Consider the following 16,920-nt stretch of genomic DNA (forward strand, 5'->3'; position numbering starts at 1 on the left):
TAAATAAAAGGTAAAACTCACAATCAATTACTATGAGTGACAACAAGAATGTGTATCTTGAAAGAACTACTTAATATTGGATAAAGAACAAATCCAGCGTATGTGTGTGGACTTGAATTACAACTAAAAATTATACATAAGAATTACTGCTACTCTTAGGATAAGTTGAGATAAAAGATAAATTGATAAATGAAATTGATTATCGTTGGTTGGTTTGGTTGTTTTGATTGGGGTTTTCTCTATCACATTCCTCAACTAGTTCTGGATTCCTACTATAGCTTATTCCTTTGTATTCTTCTTCCATTACCGCAATGGTTACACTAATCCAAAAGCTTTTTTCAATTCTTTTCTTTTCTATATTCTTCTTTTAGTAATGTTCTCTTTACGACAGTTCCACTTCTGAATGCCTCTCAGCTGCTTACTTCACTTTTGTCAGCCAAGGTCTTGTTTTGGTTGCCTTTGGTTGATTTTTATATCTTAAATAGCTCAATCGCACTTCTTATATATGGACCACAATACTCTATCGATCATCCATTGATGTGTAGAACTAAACTTACGCCGTTGTAATTCCGCAAAAAGTGCTCAAAATCTTTGAAGATCTTTTTATCCACTTCATATTCCTCATATAATGCCACATGTCACTGTCCTATTAGCTTTCTCAGAATTACTAGAAATATGATACAAAATTGCTCATTCCCCCAACCACGTTGCATCGCCTTTGGTAAAAAGGTGACAACGATGTTATTCCATTGCCCAATATCATAAATGTAATCGGGTGTTAATTCACCTGTTATTTCCCCATTGATACTACTCAACTGATGCCACGTCAAGAGATAATGTGTCTCATGCTTCTAGGTTGTCTACACAACACATCGCATAAAAGCATATCATATGACTCATGATTTTCTCTTCATCAATGCAGCATATCGTGGCTGATACATAAGCAATTCCTAAATCGGTGCTTCTCCCCTCTTTTCTCTTTTGCACAAATACATCTTGATTTCCTCTCACTATTAAAAAATAGGCTGACGCCGACGAGTAAAAACCTTCGGCGTTTACCTTGCTCGACGGTTTTTAGCCGTCATAAGGGTTATCGGGAAAGAAGGCATGCCGTTCCAACATCTAAAAAGGCATTCTCCAAGGACCCCTTTCCCGACGGCCATTCCAACGGCTAGAAAGGCATTCTTCGACGGTTTTTAGCCGTCGGCGTTTCTCATTAATAATATAAAAAAAATTTATTGAACGTTGATTACCTAATCAGTGCACACATCCAATACTAGCTTAAATACAAACCCATTTTAGAAACATGTTCTCTAAAGCCCCAATCTAACTAACCTATTTGAAAAAGGTAAGTCAAAACAAAAGAAAATGAAGAAATCAAAATTGAAATCAAAATCAGATCTACCATCTAAATCCTAAACATATAAAATCTATATTTCCATTAAAAAAATTGATTGTATATATGATACCCAATTCCAGGTTGCCACTTGGCCATGACGGATCCTGAAAACTCCACCTAAAAGCAATCTTAGAAAGAACGCTGATACAACAATTAAATCTATGCTAACAAAAAATATATATCCCAAATCTCACAAATCATATGAGGTAAATCTTTCAAAAATATAAGCTAATTCTTACTTTCTCAGTGAAGATAATGATTACATTCAAACTAATGTATAAACCAAATTTTGATCAAGAAATAAGCTTTGGGCAATTTGGATTAAAGTGCCTGAAATGATTAATGTCATTGAATCATAAGCTTCGAAACTAGCCAGCAAACCTCTTGAGCTTTCAATGAATTACCTGAAATAAAATCTGGATTTAGTCTCCTAAATATTCAAGGACGGGCTGAGAGGAAAAATCAAATCAAATCAATAAACTTCAAAAAATCAAATACAACAAATAAAACTAAAATTCTCATTAATTTAGATCTTAATCTAAGCTATTTGTAGAAACAATCTAGAGATATCTATGGAAAAAAAATTATTGAGGGTCAAATATTGCATATTAGACCCCAATTATTACCTGATTTTACAAATATGAAACCGTTTAACGACATATTTTAATCGTGTTTGTGTTGCAAGGTGAATTTAGGAGCCTAGACTGAAAAATGGTACTAAAAGCATGAATTTAATGCTCTGAAGTCTCCAAGGCAAGGGATGGACCCCAAGGGAATGAGATCGAAGAATTTACACGCCAGAGATTGAAGAAAATCAAGCCACTCATGTTACACGGGCTTGAAAGTCAGCCAGAATGCAAGATCACAGGGTTTCCACCATTCGTTCAGTTCAAAACTTTTATATGGTCTGGGGAACACAAATTAACCATACATGTCTAATTTCAGCCTTTGAATCCATGTGAAAGTAGCCCAACGGATAGATTATCTCACAAATCTCTGATTTTGGGCCCGCTTGGTATCTGGATATGCTCCAATTTTTGTCTCAACCACTTACATCTGATGAAAAAATGGATGGATGGAGTGGATTTCTCATAAACATCATAGTGGACTCCACATGGGGGCGTGAGAGTGCATATGAGGTGCACTCCCGCGCCGCACCGAATCCAAGAACACGGTCAGCGGTCGCTGATCCGACCAAAAACTGAAATTTGTATTTTTCCCACCAGCGTCCACATGACCGGACACTGGGATGTGTAGTGGGCTCTCACTGTCCACCATATGGATGATCAGGACCATCCATTTTCTCCAGAAGTAGGGTGTGACCCTCTCTTAGGTGGCCGTTTGGCCCCTTACGCACGTATACACGTGGATCGTCGAAAAATGCAAGATTAATGCTGAGTTGGTTTGATAAAGTGGACCCACCAAAACTCATAAAAACCATTCGTTCCTGACTATTCTTTCTCTAGGAATCTAATGAGCGGGGTGGATTTACCCGAAAACATCACTGTGAGGCCCACCGAACACGTCAGCGCAATACGTGCGCAAGAATTGCGTCCGGGAAATTGAAAAATTATGGGGAGATGTGGCGCACTGGACCATCCAGATGGAGTCCAAGGTGGGGCCGACCACTACCAAGGAGGCTCTTTTAGAAGATGGATGGTGAACCCTCCAAAACGAACGTTTAAAAGCAACTTCTTACGTTTTCTTGGCTGCGTTAGAGAAGCGCACGACTCCATCGCCCTCAGTGAAGCCACCGACTCTTGCTGCTATAAAAGGGGACGTGAGAGAGAGCAGGGAGCATCGGGGGCAGCTATGAAGGCACTTTGAGAGCTTGGACGTGAACAAGGCAAGGAGGAAAGAGAGAGAAGGCGTGGAAATGGCCAGGAATTCTTCTTCCCTTTCTTCTTTAGTTTTTTTTTCTTTCATTAATATTTGTTAAGAGATTTCAGTTAATCAGATCCATGGTTAGCTAAACCTCTTAACTAGGGCTAAGAGGTGAAGCTTGTAGCGTAATGGGATACCTTTTATAGTTTGATTCATGTTTATGGAACTCCCTTTGATTTTGGTTTGATTATAAGGAATGCCTTTAGTTTTTAATGGTTTGTTGTGACTTAAATTACAATAGATCTGTGGTAGCTTTGAGTATTTCCTTTTCATTATTATGATTATGAAGTTACGAAGCCCTGTTGTTCACCATCACCCCTTGGACATGGTTAGATGATGGAATCCTTCCTAACATTTATACATCTCTCAGATTGGTTGTGGATTGGTTAAATTCTGTTGTTTGCTTTGTCTCATGGGCATGGTTTTTTGATGGAATCCATTCTAAATCTTATACCTCTCATCTCTTGAAAACTAGATCAAAGGAAGTTCAAATTTGATTTTCATGATTATATCTTCCAAATGGATGAAGATGGGACTCTAAGTCTAGTTGAGTTCTTGAATCAAGCAAAAGATCTCGCTGATCTCTACAAATGGATCTTTGGCGCCCTAGTTTTCCACCTTTGAATTTCACAAGTTTTTAGTTTAATCATTCACCATTATTCTCTTAATTTCTTCTAATTTAGGTTTCATCCTATTCTAGTTCTAGTTCTGGTTACTTTTAGAATACGCATAAGGTTCAGTCCCTGTGGATTCGACCTTAGTCTTACCGAGATTATTACTACATCGCAACCCTATACTTGGGGTGTGAACAAAAATTGACGTAAAATCAATACCTACTACCAAAACCAGTCATTGAGAATAAATACTCATGATATCGAATCCAAATTCAAATTCATATCTTTTAGCCCATGGTTAGAAACAGACAAGCACACACAAAATAGTATATTTACATTGTACCACCTTTTCTTGAAGGACCGTCCAATTTTATTTTATTTTTTAAAAGAGCTCAAGGCACTTGTTAAACGTTCTTCTAAAAATGGAGAAGTCATCTATGAACACTTATAGAAAATGTCCAACCATGTCTCAAAAGATACTAAGCATGCACCTCCGGAATGTCATAGGAGTGTTATATAGCTCGAATGGCATCATTCGGTAAGCAAAGATGCCAAAGGAGCATGTAAAGGTGGTCTTCTCTTGATCTTCAGGGGTTATCCACTGACTATCAGATATAGGACATATGATACCCGATACCCACATCCAATAGTTTCAACACCTCCATCGGAACCACCCACATCCCTCATGATTGGATTTAATTGGCGTTGTTGTTGCCTTGATGTTTTGGCGTTCTCCTCTAGGTGTATTCTGTGAGTATAAATCAAGGGGTCGATTCCCTTACGATCCGCAATAGTCCATCCTATGACACTCTTGTGGTTTTTAATAGTTGCAATCAGCTTGCTCTCTTGCTCATTATCCAAGCAGAAAGAAATAACCACTGGATGTGTGTCTTCTTAACTGAAATAAATGTATTTAAGTTCAAATGGCAATAGTTTTAGGTCAAGCTTCGGTGTTTTAATGCTAGATGGTAGAGGCTTGGGACTATAAGGGGCAATTTTTTGAAGCTTGACCTCCACCAGTTAGTTTCAAGTATTGGGTCAGAATTTCATAAAGTGCCTCACTATATCTAATATCATGTGGTCGTCAGAATCCATAAAGTGAGCAATACAGGCTTCTAATGGGTCAAAGATTTTAGTTAATATGAGCTCCTCCACGAGGGTGTCAATCATGTTTACCTCATGGACCTCATCTATATCCATGGGTTGTTTACAAAGAGTGAACACATTCACATCCAATGTCATTTTTCCAAAGGACAACTTCATCACTCCATTCTGGCAATTGAACATTACATTTGAAGTGGCCAGGAGTGGGCATCCGAGGATAACCAAAATCTGAGTGCTTGCATTTATAACCGGATATGTGCCTAGTACGATAAATTCCACTGGGACTTATTTGTTTTGAGTCAAGGCGTGATTGAGCCACTTGGCTTGAAACTAAATTTTCCCTCATTAAATAATGTTTAATGTGCAACAGTAATCATGGGCAATTGGCCTCCAAGATACAACTATGACCCGATTCTAGTGGTGTACTAAATGTACACGAGCTCAAACCAGCATGCAGAATTCAAACTCAAAATGACTTGACTTGGCAGTGAACTCAGTTGTAGAGAGTAATAAATCATAGACTTTTCGAGAGGCAAAGAAAGAGAAACTTGTTTGTATATATTAAAAATGGATGATGATTAAATCTATTTAAAGACTTTGATTAGGTGCTTTCAAGTGCATTGGGTCTAAAACCAACTAGTGCGACTACCCAAACAGTTGCATCTCTGGATTGAAAAAGTATAAAACCGAATATGTGAGTGTACTCTCAGAGTTCGTACACATGAACGCAAATGATCATTTGTACCCCAAATACTATGTGACATCATATGAATTGCTTCCAATATTGATCATATTATTAACATAAAGATGAATGAAAATGTTTTATGAGGAGCACTGATTGAAAAGTGTAAAGTCATGGTTACTTTGATGGAATCCGAGACTTACAATGGCTTGGAGAAACTTCTCAAACCACACACAAGGTGCTTGTTTGAGACTATGTAAATTATCAAAGTCAACAAACTTAATGTGGCTGATGGGAAAGACTAGTCGATTGTTTCACGTAAATCTCTTTAGTCAAGTCATTACAAAGAAAGACATTCTTCACATCCATTTGGACCAAAGATTGTCGTCAGATAAATGGCATGAGGATTAAAGTAGCTCCCTCTCCCCTTTTGGCATAGGTAAGGGAAAAATTGCCAATGGCTTCAATGATGAGACAGTGTGTACGTTCGAGACCCCATTTTCCTGAGTGTGAACAAGATAACTAAGCAAGAGTACAATGGGGGAAAAAGGTTGAAGAGTTTGAAAGATATTCTCTACTAGTATCAGAATCAAAGGTTTTAATGTTTATAGTAAACAAAATTCTATGTATGGTGGTGAATTTCTCCTAAAACTGATAAAATCGAGACCGATGCAGTAACATTTATATCTAATCCAAGCATGAGAAATCATTAAAGAAATAATATAGTAGATTTTTTTATTTTTTATTTTTTAAAAAAGAAGGTAATATATGAATCTGGATTGAAAGAATAACTTACTCTTCCCACGGTGGACATAAGAGTTCATCTCCATGTATTCAAGTGAATAAGTCTTTAAAGGGTGTTTTAGAAATGATCTTCTTATGGAATCGATGAGGTTATTTATAAATTTTGTAATCAATGCATCCAATTATTTTATCAATTTGAACTTTTCTAAAAATGCTTAAATTTAATTCTAAGAAAGGAGACATGTCACAAACATGTGTTAAACAAAAGAGGAAATAGTAGCAGCGGTGGTTAGGGGTGAGCTGAAAGTGCCCTTTTTTATCAATTAACGTGAATGTTTAGTCTTAGATTCAAGTGAGCCCCGTATGAAGATTACAATTCTGAAGACTCACTAAGTTGCTGAGGTTCAAATACATATCAAAGGTAAATTAACCCTCACAACCCTAACCAAACCCTCTCAAGTATTAAAACCTTTAATCATAGTCCATACTTGCCCAAAATTATCTTAATTAGCAAACTCCTTGGTAAGTATGTTAAATACTTTATCTTGTAGCTTGTAGAGATTGAATCATATTGAATAAACTATGCTATTGTCGATGTCATTGAAGTGACATCGAGACATCTTTGATGTCATCGAAGACTGTTCAATGACATCAGAGATGAGGCCAATTTGTCTAGCAACCAAAGTGAGTTTATTTAGAAATTGTCGATGGCATCGAATGTTGTTCGATGACATCGAAATATGGCCAAAACTCTCCAACAAGCTTTCGAGGAAAATCGAAATTCTCGATGCAATCGAACCACCTTCGATTGCATTGAAGACAAGTTATTGATGTCATCGAAATAAAAGAGACCAAATAGTCTTAACCTGGACTAGAGATTATATCTACAGAGTACTTAGGTGGCACCAAAATTGGCTTAGGTGACACCTAATTAAGCTGTTTTCTTTCTAGATTGTTTTGTGCATTTTAGGTGGCACTGAAGTTGGCTTAGGTGACACCTAAATATCCTATTTTTCTGCTGTTTAACTTGTACTTTTACCAATATTTTCTCTATCATTTGTACTTGGTTTCCTTGGATCTTTGAGAATTTTCCGTTCATAGTCTCCTAAGATCCCTCCTTTGCCATAGGATGATTCTCAATTTCAACAGCCCCATGAGTATATACATTCTTCACAATAAAGGGGCCTATCCATCTTGATCATAACTTTCTCGAAAAGAACTAGAGATGGGAATTGTACAATAAGACCTTTTGCTGAGGTTCAAAATTTTTCCTTAAGATGTTTTTGTCATAGAAAGCTTTGGTCATCTCTTTGTAGATTTTAGAGTTTTCATAAGAGTCTCTCCTCAGCTCCTTTAATTCATTCAACTCTAATTTCTTTTATCCACTTACTTTGTCCATGTCAAAGTTTAACTTCTTATTGCCCAGTTTGCTCTATGTTCCAATTCCATAGGTAAGTGGCAGGCCTTCTCATACACCAATCTGTATGGGGACATTTCAATCGGGGTCTTATAAGCAGTTCTATAAGCTCATAAAGCGTCGGATATTCTGAGGGACCAATCTTTCCTATCTGGCCTTATACTTTTCTCCAAAATGTGTTTGATTCCCCGATTAGAAATCTCAGCTTGCCCACTCATTTGTGGGTGGGTGCTCACTTTATGCTTGATGCCATATTTCTTCATCAAATCCTTAAATGTCCTATTGCAAAAGTGAGACCCACTATCACTAATGATGGTCTTCAGAGTTCCAAATGTAGAAAAAAATATTTTCCTTGAGGAATCATTTGACCATTTTGTTGTCATTGGTCCTACTTGGAACAACCTCAATCCACTTGGAAACATAGTCCACACCAACCAATATATAAAAAAATTCAAAAGAAGATGGAAATGGGCCCATAAAATCAATACCCCAATAAAAAAAAATTTCAATGGTAAAATATGGGATAAAGGCATCATGTTGCACCGAGACACTCTTTTTAATTTTTGACATCTATCACAAGTAACACAGAAAGTGTGGGTGTCTTTAAACATGGTAGGCCAATAAAACCCACACTGTAAAATTTTTGCAGTGGTTTTCTTAGCAGAAAAATGGTCACGACATAATTCCATGTGGCAAAAGGAAATAACACTCTGAACTTCATTTTCTAGGACACGATGTTTAAAAATTTGATCAATAGTCCCATATTTATATAAATACGGGTCATCTTAGAAGAAATTCCTAACCTTGGTTTTAAAACGCTTCCTATCTTGTGACTTCCAATGATATGACATTTTTCTCATTACAAGATAGTTGATTATATCCGCATACTAAGGCAATTTGGAGATCGCAAGTAATTGTTTATTAGGGAAAGTATCCCGGATATGCATCTCCTCGGTGAAATCATCTAACACCATCTGGAAAGGTGATCGGACACTACGTTCTCTATTCTTTTCTTATCTTTTATCTCTAAGTTAAATTCCTAGAGTAGGAGGATCCATCTTAACAGTCTCAGCTTTGCATCCTTCTTAGATAGCAAATATTTCAAAGCCGAGTAGTTCGTGAAAATGACCACTTTGGATCCTAGCAAGTAGGACCTAAACTTATCCAAAGTAAAAACTACTACAAATAACTCCTTTTCAGTTGTTAAGTAGTTCACTTGGGCCGAGTTTAGAGTTCTACTTGCATAGTGAATAACGTATGACCGTTTATCTTTCCTTTGGCTCAAAACAACCCTTATGGTATAATCACTTGCATCGTACATTAGTTTAAAAGAAAGTGTCCAATCTGGTGGATGCATGATAGGTGCAGTGGTAAGGGATGATTTAATTTTATTAAAGTCACTTGCACACTCATCTGTCTATTTAAATGGGACATCCTTTTCAAGAAGATTAGTCAAGGGTCTAGTAATGGCACTAAAGTTCTTGATGAATCTTCTACAGAAACTGGCATAGCCTAAAAGTGATCTAATATCTCTAACAGTTTGGGGAATAAGTAGATTAGCAATAATGTCGAGTTTTGAGCTATCTAGCTTAATTCAATTTTTGGAGATAACACACTACCAGAAAACTAGGCAAAGGTTACGAATTTAATTCGTATCCATAGATCTATGGCTATGGTTTTCATCTGTAGCACGACCGTCATCGTAGGTGCCGAGCTAATAGGTCTAAAACCTATGGCTACGGATTTAATCCGTAGCCATAGATTCCAATAGCTACAGATATAATCCATAGCAATCATTTCTGTAGCGAAAAGTTCATATAGCTATGGATAGTATTTGTAGCTAAAAGTAGTGCTAGATCCGTAGCAATATGCCGAATTTAAGAACAGCTACGGTCAATATCCGTAGCTATTCCTTACATTTAAAAAAAAGTTATAATCATTCATTCATTCAATTAAAATCATTCATTCATTCAATTACAATCATTCATTCATCCATCCAATTACTAGAACAACTGCACAACCCAGTGCAGTCCAGTCATGGATCATGGTTCTCGAATTCTACTTCAAGTCTTTAAGAACATCCAATGAAAATAATGTATCGAATCCACTGTGACTTACTTCTTGTACTAAGCCTTGTGCCTTCATCAGATTACCAAGGTTGCTATGAGCATCAACCTGCTAATAAGGGGAAGATCTACAAATAGTAATTTCAATGCATCTACAATAAAAGAAGGAAACTAAATGATAAAACAAAACAAGGATTCACCAAGCGAGGGTTCAATGCAAGAGCCTGGCGACAACACTGGGCTGCCTCATTAAGTCATTCTTTCCTCATATATGCACTAGCTAAATTTGACCAGGCATCATAGAAATTGGGGTGAAGCTGTAAATCATAAAGAATAAACAATATATATATATATAACAGAAAGCAGATAAGAAAGGCAGTCTTATCCTCCAGTCAGTGGTAAAGATCAACAAAAAAGGGAAACATCATAAAATGTCTCCTCGCAATACTTAACACAGAGAAAATCGTAATTAAAATAGTTGAATCAAGATAAGATCCAAAAGATAAAAAGGAGGATCATAGATGCATTATTTTATTTCTAATTTGTGAAACAACATACAAAACCACCCAACTCATTAGAGAGAAGAGAAAACTGAGTCTTTTCCTCTAAATATCAACTAGGCCTGGCAATGGGCAGGCCTGGGGCTGGTTCAGCATTGGATTTTGAAATAGATAAGCCAGGCGTATTCAAAATATCAATTTTGCTTAGTTCTGGCCTGCCCCATTACCAGCCATAATGTCAACATTCTCTAAGAAGCATGCTAATGTCTGTTTGGATCTGCCTATTTTTGATCTCATACCTTAAAATGATATGAGAAAAGGGATATACAGCTTGAATAAACAGATAGGTCATGATGGCCCCCATAGATCTGCCCGTATGTTGTCAGCTGGGGTAGGACGCATTCCGCGTCTATTCCCTGAATACTCCCTTATGGAGCAATCCCAACCCTTCCATTCGGCCTGCAATGGTCTTTCCATGCTGGGCTTGTCATCTCAAAGTATCATTTCCCCTGCACATGTTTTGGCCATATCCTAAGGTCCAAGATCATATATTTTGTCTGTACAGTTAGTAATCCGATTCCGGACCCATGATCCACTAGGCCATTCCTGCAATTTGTTGCCATTGGGAAATTCAACGATAAAGAGGCCAAAAGTTGAAAGGCTTCAATCCTCCAATGCTGGAGAGTTTTGGGACATGTATCATCTGAGACCGGGCCCCTAAAGGTGGAAATGGATTGCATGCAGCCCCTGCCTAGACAGACTTGGTCCAGGCAGGGGCTCTGTGGAGCCCACTGTGATGTATGGGTTTATACCACTCCGTCCATCCATTTTGCCAGATCATTTTACGATCTATCCAATATTCAAACATTATGTGAATGTTTCCTGATCTGATCCTCATCCAAGACACTCGGTGCATCCAAATGGAGCATCATGGAAGTAATGAAATCTGTCTCAAATTCCTTACCAGGGAGTGGGAAAATATTCTTCACAAAGATGAAAATGGCCTTCTCATGGGTTAGATTCATCCTCTTTCGAATCACGTAAACAAATTGCCCCACTGTTAAGTCAGCAGGAACAAGATACCTGCACTCAAAAAATAGCATGCGCAATAAATCAGGCCTAAAGAATGGCTAAAGGAAACATCCAACCAAAAAGAAAATGTAGTGTGTTGGATATCTCCTGCTAGTTAGATGAGCAGACAGAGATGGTGTGGTGTGTGTGAGTGATCCAGGGTTCAATCCCAATGCCTTTTTTTAAAGAGGAAACAACAATTTATTATAAAGCCCGCAAAACGGGAAAAGAATACACATAACTAGCACATGGGATGGGCCATATACCATATCCTGTGCCAACTGGACAATGTAATCCTTAGATTGAAGGATTTTGAAGGGTGAAAATGGGAAGTCAAATTAACTTCAGTTGACTACTGATAACCATCCACTTTCTTCCTTAAAACTCCAATGAAATTTATGATTTGCCAGATCATTGGGATTTTGGGACATGGCCCATCCAAGGTAGAGACTAGAGAGCCTACTTGAAGATAGGTTCGGATCAGGCAAATGTTGTAACATGAACAAAAAGCAAGTCACATTATGGGAAAGAAAATTAACAAATTCCATTCGTTAAACCTATTATAAGATGATTATAAGTGTAAACACTATGCCATGTTTTGTAATATGACAACATGCACATTTTTTCTCTCAAAATAATGGTCAATGTAGCCAGTGTTTGAATTGTCGACGAGAAATCGAAAATATCGGCGATATTATCGTTGTCGCTGAACCGGCGATACCGAAACCCCAAGTTTTCGTTTCTCTTCCAAATATCGACGAAATATCGGTGATATTTTCAATTTTATCGAAAAAATAGCTATCGTTCTCCTTATTATTGAAAAAAAATTGAAATAAATACAAAAAATATATACAAAAAAGATCTCTTACCTTCTTTTTCTCCCGATCTACCCGCGGAAGTGGATTTCGACTAAATTTAGTGGGCAAATCGCTGTTAATAGCTTTAAATTATCCGAGATAAGAAAACCCTTTTAAAAAACCCTTTTGTTTTCTTCAAAGAAAGAGATTTGAAAGAGAACTTGATTTCATCGAGATTTACGGAGATTTCGGTTTGGATTTTTTTTACGGAAGATGAGATTGATTGCAATTTTCCAGAGAACAAGAGAGAATTTCGTAAAAATGAAATCTCTCTCACGTCCAGGAGGGGATTAGCTACTAATGGGTTGAGTATACTCACAGGTTGAGTAGTGAGACTAGCTACTGAAGTGACGTCGGCAAGTTCCGTGGGCCCCACCATGATGTATGTTCTGCATCCACATCTTCCATCCATTTGGAGAGATCATTTTAGGGCAATATCCAAAGAACGAGTTAAATCCAAAGCTCCAGTGGACCCCAGCACAGAAAACAGTGGGACAGTGACACCCACTGTTAAAAACTTCTAAAGGCCACAAAAGTTTTAGATCAAGCTAATATTTGTGTTTTCCCTTATTTAATGTCTTTTTTAACTTTTGAACAGGTTGGATTTCAAATAAACATTATGATGGCCCTTAGGATAGTTTCAATGGTGGGAATCACTCTCCCTGTTGTTTTCTTTGGTGGGGTCCACAACAGATTTTTATTTGATTCATTCTTTGGTTCATACCCTAAAATGATATCTAAAAATGGATGGACGGTGTGGATATAACATATACATCATAGTGGGGCCACATGACTTGGTGACGTCACTTCAGTAGCCAACTGGCTACTCAACTTGTTAGTATCCATCTAATCCGCGTCCTCTCACACCCGCTATATAGCTATTGTATACGTGAGCAAGTTCTGTGGGTCTGATCACAAGGTATTTGTTATATCAAAACCGTCCATCAATTTGGCGAGCTCTCTTAAGGCTTGAGACGCAAAATAAAATAGATCTAACTATTAAGTGGACCACACTGCAAAAAGCAGTGGGAGATTGAACGTCTACCATTGAAACCCTTTTTGGGATCACAGAAGTTTTAGATCAATATGAAATTTGTTTTTATTCTTCATTCGGGTCTTTGTGACCTTATGATCAGATTGGATGGAAAATAAATGTTATGGTGGGCCCTATGAATTTTTTAACGGTGAAAATCATTATCTCCGCTACTATTTGTGGTGTGGTCCAAATGATCTTGAGACATGATTCATTTTTTGCATAATGCTCCAAAATGATCTCTAAAAATAGGTGAACGATGTAGAGATAATAAACTGTGGGGCCCATGTAACTTTGATCTCCTTTAAACCGTTCGTACAACTCGGAGCTCGAGTAGCGTCAGTGCACGTCTTCGCACTACACGAACCTACAGCAGCTATATAGTTGGTGTGTGGTACACTAGCCAATCCGCTTCTAGTTTTAAGGGAATGGAATGCGCTTCCAATTTAATGGTGGGATTTAATAACTGTTGTTCCCTTTGATGTGGTCCACTTGAGATTTCACTACAAGAAAGAGGGTTTTTAGCGACGAAAATTCATTTCGTCGTTAAAAGTTTACTTTTAACGACGAAACTTTTAGCGACGAATATTTTCGCAACTAAAAATTGTGGATGAGACTTTTAGCGACGAAACTTTTCGTCGCTAAAGGCTATAAACAATTTTTTAAAAAAATTTAAATGGATTACTTTTAGCTACGAAAATTTTCGTAGCTAAAAACCCTGGATGACACTTTCCACGACGAATATTTTTATCGCCAAAAGTAGCAAACAAATTTTTAAAAAATTGGAATAGATTACTTTTAGCTATGAACATTTTCGTAGCTAAAAAAATGTTTAGCGACGAAACTTTTCATCGCCAAAGGCTGCAAACAATTCCTTTTACTTTTGAATGCCTTACTTTTAGCTACGAAAATTTTTGTAGCTAAAAATCTTGAACAAGTCTTTTAGCGACGAATATTTTTGTCGCCAAAGGCTTTTGAAATGGATAACTTTTAGCTACGAAAATTTCCGTAGCTAAAAATCACGAATGCGATGAAAATTTTCGTCGCCAAAGGCTGCAAACAATTTTTCTCTATATTTTGACAGATCATTTTAGCTATGATACCAAAAAGGAGGCAAATAGGAGACTTTGGTGGACCACACCACAGGAAATAGGAGTCATAGCTGTAGTCATTTAGGTGGGGCCTATATAGTTCCACAATAATGTCCACCACAAAAATTCATCTATATAGATCATTTCAAGACATGGGTCAAAGAATGAGGCAAATCAAAATCTCAAGTTGATCCACTACAAAAAAAAATAATAAAAGAAAAATGTGGGGATTGAACGCTTATTAATAAAAAATTTCAGAGGGCTACAGAAGTCTTGGATGAAGCTTATATTCGATTTTTCTCTTCATCCATGTCTTTTTTTAAACTTATTAACAGGTTAGAATTCAAATAAACATCATAGTGGCCCTAGGAAAATCTCAACGGTGGGTGTCACTGTCCCCAACTGTTTTCGGTGGTGGGGCCACTTGAGATTTGGATCTGACTCGTTCTTTTGATCATCCCATAAAATGATCTCTCCAAATGAATGAACGGTGTTGATATAATACATACATTATGGTGAGGCACACAGATCTGACTCTTTTTTTGGATCAACTGTTTAAATAATCCGTTAAAATGAATGGACGGAGTAGATAAATAGCATACATCACGATGGGCCCCACGATACTTAAAAACTAGGAGACGGATTGGCTACTCCCCTTGACACCAGCCCCGTGGCTGGCGGTCGGTGCTTCGTGGAGCCCACCATGATGTATGTGTTTCATCCATTCTGTTCATCTATTTTTACAGATCATTTTAGTAATTTACAAAATAAAATAAAATTATAAGGATATAAATCTTAGGTGGACCACACCACAGGAAGAAAATAATGATTGGGTAGGACGCATTCTGTTTCCTTCCCCGGGGAACGGATTAGCTACTCCCCCTCCACCAGTGACATAAATAGATTGGCTACTCCCCTTGACACCAGCTCCATGGCTGATGGTCGGTGCTCTGTGGGCCCCACCATGATGTATGTGTTTTATCCATTCCGTTCATGAATTCTTACAGATCATCTTATTTCTTGATCCCAAAAATGAGAGGGATATAAATCTCAGGTGGACCACACCACATGAAAACAATAGTGATTGGATCTCGACCATTAAAATCCTCCTAAGGCCCACTATACTGTTTATATGACATCCAATCTGTTGATTAGGTCATAAAGGCCCAGATGAAGAGAAAAAACAAATATCAGCTTGATCCAAAACTTTTATGGCTCCTAAAACGTTTTTAATGGTCAACCGTCATTCAACACTGTTTCCAGTAATGTGGTCCACTTGAGATTTGGATATATCTCATTTTTGGACTCATACTGTAAAATGATCTTTAAAAGTAGATGGATGGCATGGATGAAACACATACATCATGGTGGGGCCCACATAGCACTGACCACCGGCCATTGGCTGGTGTTGGGGAGAGTAGCCAATCCGTTCCCACCAGCGACGGGGTGCTCTGTGGGCCCCATAATGATATGTGTTCTTCGTCCATTCCGTTCATCCCTTCTCTTTTACAGATCATTTTAGTCTGACATTTGGGCCCAGGAAGGTTTGGATAGCATATAAACATCAAGGTGGAGCCCAGGAAGGTTTAACGGTAGGAATTTCTTTCCCTCATTTCCCCTCTTGTGTGACCCACTTGAGTTTTGTAACCACCTCATTTTTGGTCGCAAATCCTAAAATGAGCTCTTGAAACGGATGGACGGAATGGATTTCTCACATATATTTCAGTGGGACCCACCCAGCATCCTTGCATTGGAACTTCCAGGAAATCCCGCCCCAAATTCGTTTGTGTATGGAACCCGCGCCCAGAAGCCAAAAAAATCCCACCCCAAATTCATGCCCAAGTCTCTCTCTCTCTCTCTCTCTCTCTCTCTCTCTCTCTCTCAAATTTCCTCCATTTTCCCTCTCTTCCATCAATCTCCAACATCCTGATCCTCCTCAGCCTCACACACCCCCAAATCAACTCATCTCAAACCCCAATTCAAGCAAGACCCCTGTCCCAGAGAACGCAAAATCCAGCCCTAGGAGAATCTCCGGCAATTCCATTTGAATCTCCAACCATTCCACCAAATTTGACTTTGGTACGTCCTACTCTCTGTCGAATCTTCTCTTCCTTTCTCCCAATGTAAACATGTATGGTGATTAGGGCTGTTGATCTGGTGGACCACAACTTGGATGGGCCATAGTTTGAAGATTGCAGCAATCAGACAACTGTCGCCATATAAGTTTTGCCTATTGAATGTCAGTCCAAACTCATTGGATATGGCCCATTCATGTGGTGGCGCACAAAATCAATGGTCCTGATTACTGTAAACAAGCGCCCTGTGTTAGCAGGCGTGTCTTTCCACTATATGCTCTTATCTCAATCTCTCGAATTCTCATATCAGATCTTTGGAGAAGACTGCGAGACTGCGGAAGTTTACAAAGCTCGAACCAAAGACATTGTTGCTGCAACACTCT

The 16,920-nt window shown here is 38.0% G+C and overlaps 1 long non-coding RNA gene across 1 annotated transcript in view; it reads right to left on the reverse strand.

Annotated features, from left to right (window-relative positions):
• Positions 1 to 9,834: 9,834 nt before the first annotated feature.
• The window catches only part of LOC131221296 (uncharacterized), a 37,138-nt gene continuing 30,052 nt past the window's right edge, over positions 9,835 to 16,920 (reverse strand). The window contains exons 8-10 of the long non-coding RNA XR_009159182.1: positions 11,375 to 11,493; positions 10,111 to 10,227; positions 9,835 to 10,019 (exon numbers count right to left, since the gene is read on the reverse strand). This is a non-coding gene — a long non-coding RNA (uncharacterized LOC131221296). The remainder of the gene's footprint in view (positions 10,020 to 10,110; positions 10,228 to 11,374; positions 11,494 to 16,920) is intronic.

This window comes from Magnolia sinica, chromosome 12 (genome assembly GCF_029962835.1).
Source record: "Magnolia sinica isolate HGM2019 chromosome 12, MsV1, whole genome shotgun sequence".
NCBI classification, from domain to species: Eukaryota; Viridiplantae; Streptophyta; class Magnoliopsida; order Magnoliales; family Magnoliaceae; genus Magnolia; species Magnolia sinica.